At 43.2% G+C, this 6,839-nt stretch overlaps 1 pseudogene; it reads left to right on the top strand.

The window, feature by feature from the left end:
- Positions 1-3,504: 3,504 nt before the first annotated feature.
- Positions 3,505-5,262, top strand: LOC114632374 (annotated as a pseudogene).
- The last annotated feature ends 1,577 nt before the right edge of the window (positions 5,263-6,839 follow it).

The raw sequence follows: 6,839 nt of genomic DNA, 5'->3' as shown, positions 1-6,839 counted from the left end.
TTGTAAGGATAACAGGAACATAAGACGCCAAAACAGGGGAGTGTAAATGGTATAAACGTGCTAAGTAAAGATCTGATTTTGTACTGGTATCTTCAGCTTATATAACACAATTAAAAAATCAGAAATAAAATGTTTTTAAATTTTGTCCCATTTCCACTTTCTTCTTGGGACATTACCTTTTTATGTAATGATCTCAAGTTCACATCTTGAACCTTATGGTCTCTTCCTGAACTCTGTGTTCAAGAATCCAAACCTACATGGAAGCTCACAACAGTCTGTAACTCCAGCTCCAGGGGATCAAATGCTTTTTTCTAGCCTCTGTGGGCACTGCATGTACATGATGCACAGATCTCTCTCTCTCTCTCTCTCTCTCTCTCTCTCTCTCTCTATATATATATATATATATATATATATATATGTATATATATGTATGTATGTGTATATATATAAATAAATATATATATATATATAAACAAAATGCCCATATACATAGAATAATAAAAATAATTCTTAAGACCAATTTAATAACAACAACCAAAATGGAATCTGATGTGTTGTGACGTCTCTGTGAGGGGATGTGGAACTGAAGTTCAAACTGAGCATGCCTAGATCAGGGCCCTAGACCGCTCCCCCTCTCTCCCCCTCTCTCCCCCTCTAACCTTCATTATCTGTTTTAGTTAGCTTTAACTGTCAACTTGACACAGCCTAGCACTATCTGAGAGGAAAGCCTCTACTCAGGAACTGCCTAGATCAGACCGGCCTGTGGCCACATCTGTGTGGAATCATCTTGATTGTTCAATGATATAGGAGGACCAGCAACTGTGGGCGGCACCATCCCTAGGCAGGTGGTCTTGGGCTGTGTAAGAAATCTAACTGAGCACAAACCTGAGAGAGGAGTCGGTATGCAGCATTTCTCCGTGGTTTCTGCTTGGATTCCTGCCCTGACATCTCTCTGAATGACGAACAATGACCTAGAAATGGAAGTCAAATAAACCCGTTCCAGCACATTTGGTCAGGGTGCTGGGTAGCTCTGCAGACGGAGGACATCTGAAACTCTCATGCTCTCTTTACTGCTGTCATTTCAGTAGTCCACACCGCTCTCCCTCACCCAGGATGCTGTCGGAGCCTCCTCCCTGCTCTGCCTACTTCTGCTTCCGTCTCTTACAGCCCATTTCCCACACAATGGCCGACAGACACTGTGGTGGTTTGAATAGAGAAGGCCACCATAGACTCATGTGTTTCAGCGCTTGGAGCCTGGGGAGTGGCACTATTGGGAGGTGTGGCCTTGTTGGAGGAGGTGTGGCCTTGTCAAAGTAGGTGTGGCCTTGCTGGAGGAAGTGTGCTACTGTTGGGGTTGGCATTGAGGTTTCTATGCCTAAGCTCTACCCAGTGTGGATCCAGACCCTCCTCCTGACTGCTTTAGGATCAAGATGTAGAACTCTTGGCTCCGTCAACACCATGTCTATTTGCACACTGCCATGCTCCCCACCATGATGGGAATGGACTGAACCTCTGAACCTGTAAGCCACCCCAATTAAACGATTGCCTTTATAAGAGTTGCCTTGGTCATGGTGTCTCTTCACAGCAATAAAACCCTAACTAAAACATTTAAAAAATACTAAATCAAATTGCTACGCTTCCTAAGACTCCAAGTAGCTTGCTATTTTATTAATATAGTAATTGGAACATATGGTATTTACCCAGGGCCAAAGATAGTCTGAGTGTTTTATAAAACTTACTAGTCATGGCAAAATCTGTGATGTGGGATAAATTAGTTTTTAAAAAGTTTACTATTTTATGTTTATAGGTATTTTGCCTGCCTGTGTATCTGTGTACCACATGTGCCTACTGCCTGCATCAGCAAGAAGATTCCCTAAAACTGGAATTACAAACAGCTGTGGCCGCCATATGGATGCTGAGAATTGAGCCCAGGTCCTCTGGAAGAGCAGCCAGTGCTCTTAACTGCTGAGCCATCTCTCCAGGTTCTGCTCTTTCCATATTGCCTTTCTGTTACTAACAAAACCCTAGACAAAAAAAATGCATTGTTTAGTTTCATGACTTCTAGAATAAAAGCATTTAATAATATCAAGAAAAAAAACCATTAATCTCAATGAAAGAAAACATACAAACTGATTTAAAATACAACTTAAATAAATATGTCATTTAGTCGGATAAAACTCGTGTTTCAGTCAAAACCTATAAACGTCAGTTGCTTTCCTTTAAGATGGTTTTCAAGAACAAAATCTGCCCGTCTGCATAATTTTCCTTCACTTTGACAGCACACACTCTTCCGCTGGACTTCTGACTCTATTTTGTCATTTTCTGGGGCAACATAAACGGACATGTACTCATTCCAGAGAGGGAACAAATACCAGATCGTAAATTAAGTCAAAAAACTTGGAGCATGCGTGAATGTTGCGTACCATGGAAAAATTAAGTTGTTCCAAAAATTAGAAAACAATTTGATTATCTTGACTCATGCTTAGTGTTGGAAAGAAAGCTGCACAAAGATTTACTAAACTTTTAACTTTAGTTTGATAAGCTGGTGATGGAGGCGGCACGCACCTTGGATCCCAGCACTCTGGAGGCAGGGGCAGATGGATCCCTGAGTTACACAGAGAAATCCTGTCTTGGGGTGAAAAACAAAACCAAAAGACGGGTTGGGGGATGCTTGGCAAATATTCAAAATTCAAAGATAAAAATCGACATTCCGATTTACATTTCTTCCGGCTGTAACACACCATGTATAGGGAAGATACATTGGAAGCCACCAGACAGGCTTTGTGTTTGTATGTGACCTAGCCACACAGGGACAAGAACTTGAGTTAGAAATGAAGTAAGTCAGTCGACTCCTCGGTCTCCTGTCTGAGATACGTGTCGACCCGGAGCTCTGCCATTAAACTGCCTCGTGTGTTTAAAACAAGACGGTCCCTCGTGTGTCTTTGGGTGCACGCCGTCCAAGACTTGAGTGGGGGTCTCTACACTCACACACATAAAACAAAGCATAAATCTTTTTTCAAAGAAAAAAATCCACCAAAATTACCTATTTTCTAGTAGTTTGTTTAATATTGTCTTTTACAAGATTTTTTTTTTAAGTTTTTTTCTTTGTTTGAGAAAGGGTCTTACTATGTCACTGGCAAGGAACTCAAAGATACGCCTATCTCTGCTAGGATTAAAGGTGTGGAGCTTTCTCAGTAAACATTTTTGCTAAAATTCAGAACGATAAATAAAGAACAACAATTCCCTGCGTGGAGCACAAAGCTGCACTGCCATCACTTCTCCGCAAGAGGTACAACGAAGTACTAACCACCTCGCTAGATCAAAAAAAAAAAAAAAAAAAGAGCCAAGTCTTGCGAGTGCTCATGTGTTGATCTCCCGGAAGTTATCTCTGCACTGCCGGAAGAAGGCAGGGAACCCGGAAGTAAACACAATATAAAATCTCGCTTCTGGCGGATGGTTTTGAGTAGTCTGTGGCAGGCTTGCGGCAGGCATGGAGAGCGTTGATTCATCATATCCGCAGCGGCTGTGGACCCAGTTAGTGCCACGCTCATGACGGGATCAAAGGAGATGAGTTTGGAGGAGCCAAAAAAGATGACCAGAGAGGACTGGAGGAAAAAGAAGGAGCTAGAAGAACAGAGAAAACTGGGCAATGCTCCTGCAGAAGTCGATGAGGAGGGAAAAGATATCAACCCTCATATTCCTCAGTACATTTCTTCGGTCCCATGGTACGTTGATCCATCAAAGAGACCCACTTTAAAGCATCAGAGACCACAGCCAGAGAAACAGAAGCATTTCAGTTCATCTGGGGAATGGTACAAGAGAGGTGTCAAGGAGAATTGTATAACTACCAAGTACCGCAAAGGTGCGTGTGAGAACTGCGGAGCCATGACACACAAGAGGAAAGACTGCTTTGAGAGGCCAAGGCGGGTCGGAGCTAAATTCACAGGTACTAACATCGCTCCCGATGAGCACATCCAGCCTCAGCTGATGTTTGACTATGATGGGAAGAGAGACCGGTGGAATGGCTACAATCCAGAAGAGCACGTGAAAATTGTTGAGGAATACGCCAAAGTTGATCTGGCAAAACGAACATTGAAAGCACAGAAACTGCAAGAAGAGTTAGCCTCTGGAAAATTAGTGGAGCAGGCTAATTCTCCAAAACACCAGTGGGGAGAAGAGGAACCCAATTCTCAGATGGAAAAGGATCGTAACAGTGAAGATGAGGATGAAGACAAGTATGCCGATGATATTGACATGCCTGGGCAGAATTTCGACTCTAAAAGACGCATTACTGTTCGGAATCTCAGGATTCGTGAAGATATTGCAAAATATTTGAGAAATTTAGATCCAAATTCTGCCTATTATGATCCAAAAACGAGAGCGATGAGAGAGAATCCTTACGCCGGTGCAGGAAAGAATCCCGACGAAGTGAGTTACGCTGGAGATAACTTTGTTCGATACACAGGCGACACCATCTCAATGGCTCAAACACAATTGTTTGCTTGGGAAGCCTACGACAAGGGGTCTGAAGTGCATCTCCAGGCAGATCCTACAAAGCTAGAGCTGCTGTATAAGTCCTTCAAAGTCAAAAAAGAAGACTTGAAAGAACAGCAGAAGGAGAGCATCCTGGAAAAGTACGGTGGCCAAGAACACCTAGATGCTCCTCCAGCTGAGCTGCTCTTAGCCCAGACAGAAGACTATGTGGAATACTCCAGGCATGGAACGGTTATTAAAGGCCAGGAGCGGGCTGTCGCCTGCTCCAAGTACGAGGAAGACGTGAAGATCAATAACCACACGCATATCTGGGGATCTTACTGGAAAGAAGGCCGCTGGGGCTACAAATGTTGTCACTCTTTTTTTAAGTATTCCTATTGTACTGGAGAAGCTGGGAAGGAGAGTGTTAATTCAGAGGAATTTATTATAAATGATGCGACTGGAGAAGAGTCTGTGAAGAAACCTCAGACCCTCATGGAGCTGCATCAGGAGAAACTGAAAGAGGAGAAGAAGAAGAAAAAGAAGAAACACCCAAAGAGCAGTTCTGACAGCAACAATGAGGAGAGGAAGCAGGAGGAACTGAAAAAGGCACTGAATGCAGAGGAGGCTCGCCTTCTTCACGTGAAGGAGATCATGCAGATTGACGAGCGGAAGAGGCCCTACAACAGCATATATGAAACCCGAGAGTCCATAGAAGAGGAAATGGAGGCCTACAGGATGAAACGGCAGAGGCCAGATGACCCCATGGCCTCTTTCCTAGGACAGTAACTAGTCAGGATCAGACACATACACAGCGTGTTCTTTTCAGCTCCTTGCTGCCCATAGATAGAAAATCTTTATCTATCCTTCTTGCTGCCTGACATTAGAGTTTGGCTCTTGCAAAATCTGCCATGATGGCTCATCTTGTAATGCCAGCACATGAGTGTGGTAGAGGAAAGAGGATGAAGAGATCAAGGTCGGCTGAGTGTGGTAGTGCACGCCTGTAATCCTAGCACTCAGGAGACTGAGGCAGGAGCCTCATAGCATTAGCTCCATAGAAAGTTTAAAACCAGCCTGCACTACATGAGGCTTTGTCTCAAATGAAAAAGAGTTTGAGGCTGTCCTAGGCTACATAACAAGATCTCAAGGAAGGAAGGAAAAGAGAAAAGTCATTTGTTCATAGTGAGGTCTCCAGCTGTGTGCCGTTAATCTTCTGGTCTCTTGTATGTACCCCACTCTGTAGGTCCTCTCAAAGCCAAAGCTCCAGTTCTTAAATTACTGGGGACAGTAGTGACATCATTAGTAATTTAACTCCATAATTGCAGTTACAGCATTTGGTTTTGTCATCTAAGATTTGCTTGGGTTTAAACAACAAATATTCTACCTTCATCTGCATTGCCAGAGGGAAATCTGCAGGGCATGTAAATATCTGTGTCCCCCATAATCCTTATAATAAATATATTTTTGATTTGGTTGTTACAAAAAAAGAAATGAAGTAAGTCTACATAATACATTTTTTTACATATTATTCAACATGAACTAATAATAAGAAGCTTTCATTGTGATTTACAAAATAAAAATTGGCTATGAACATGACAAGAGAAAATTGAGGAGTGTTTTGTCAGTACTGGTAAATTTCTGAGATTTAATTTTGTGTGTGCGTGTGTGTGTGTGTGTGTGTATGTGTGTGTGTGTGTGTAGGTGACTGAGGAGACCAGAAGACATCTGATCGCTTGGAACTAGCATTATAGGCAGCTGGGAGCTGGGAAGCCAACACATGTCCAGAAGAGCATCAAGTGTTCTGAGCCTTGAGCCTTCTTTCTGTTAGGTTTCAAACCCTGGGACAAATGGCTGAGGTGTCTATTTAACTCCTGCACCCCTCTGTCTCTACCCCTCTGTCTCTAGCTGTTATAAGGCTCTCCTGGCTGGCATGCCTCACCTGCTACCCTGAACTCTCCAGCCCAGGGGGCAGGGCTGTTTGTCCCTAGATAATCCAATCATTTTGGTTGTACCTTTTGTACCTTTGCAACTCCTGGCTTCTCCACCTCGGTCCCCTCTCTCTCCTCCCCGTCCCTCTCCCACATGGCACAGCTCAGGGTGGTCTTGGCCATTTTGGACTTTCTCAGAGGTCCCTGCCTCTAATTACCTTCTCCCTTGTATCTTCAATGAATCTCCTCCTCCACCATAACTAAGAGCAGTCATGTTTCCTCTCCCTTCTTTTCCTTCCTTCCTTCCTTCCTTCCTTCCTTCCTTTCTTTCTTTCTTTCTTTCTTTCTTTCTTTCTTTCTTTCTTTCTTTCCCTTTTCATTCACTTTCCAGCTCTGACACTGGTAAATTTGGCATCAACTTTCAAGTAATGAAACAAC

Source organism: Grammomys surdaster, unplaced genomic scaffold (genome assembly GCF_004785775.1).
Source record: "Grammomys surdaster isolate TR1022 unplaced genomic scaffold, NIH_TR_1.0 373, whole genome shotgun sequence".
In the NCBI taxonomy this organism is placed as follows: domain Eukaryota; kingdom Metazoa; phylum Chordata; class Mammalia; order Rodentia; family Muridae; genus Grammomys; species Grammomys surdaster.
Note: the sequence above shows the minus strand (reverse complement) of the source record. Positions and strands in the feature narration are given on the sequence as shown.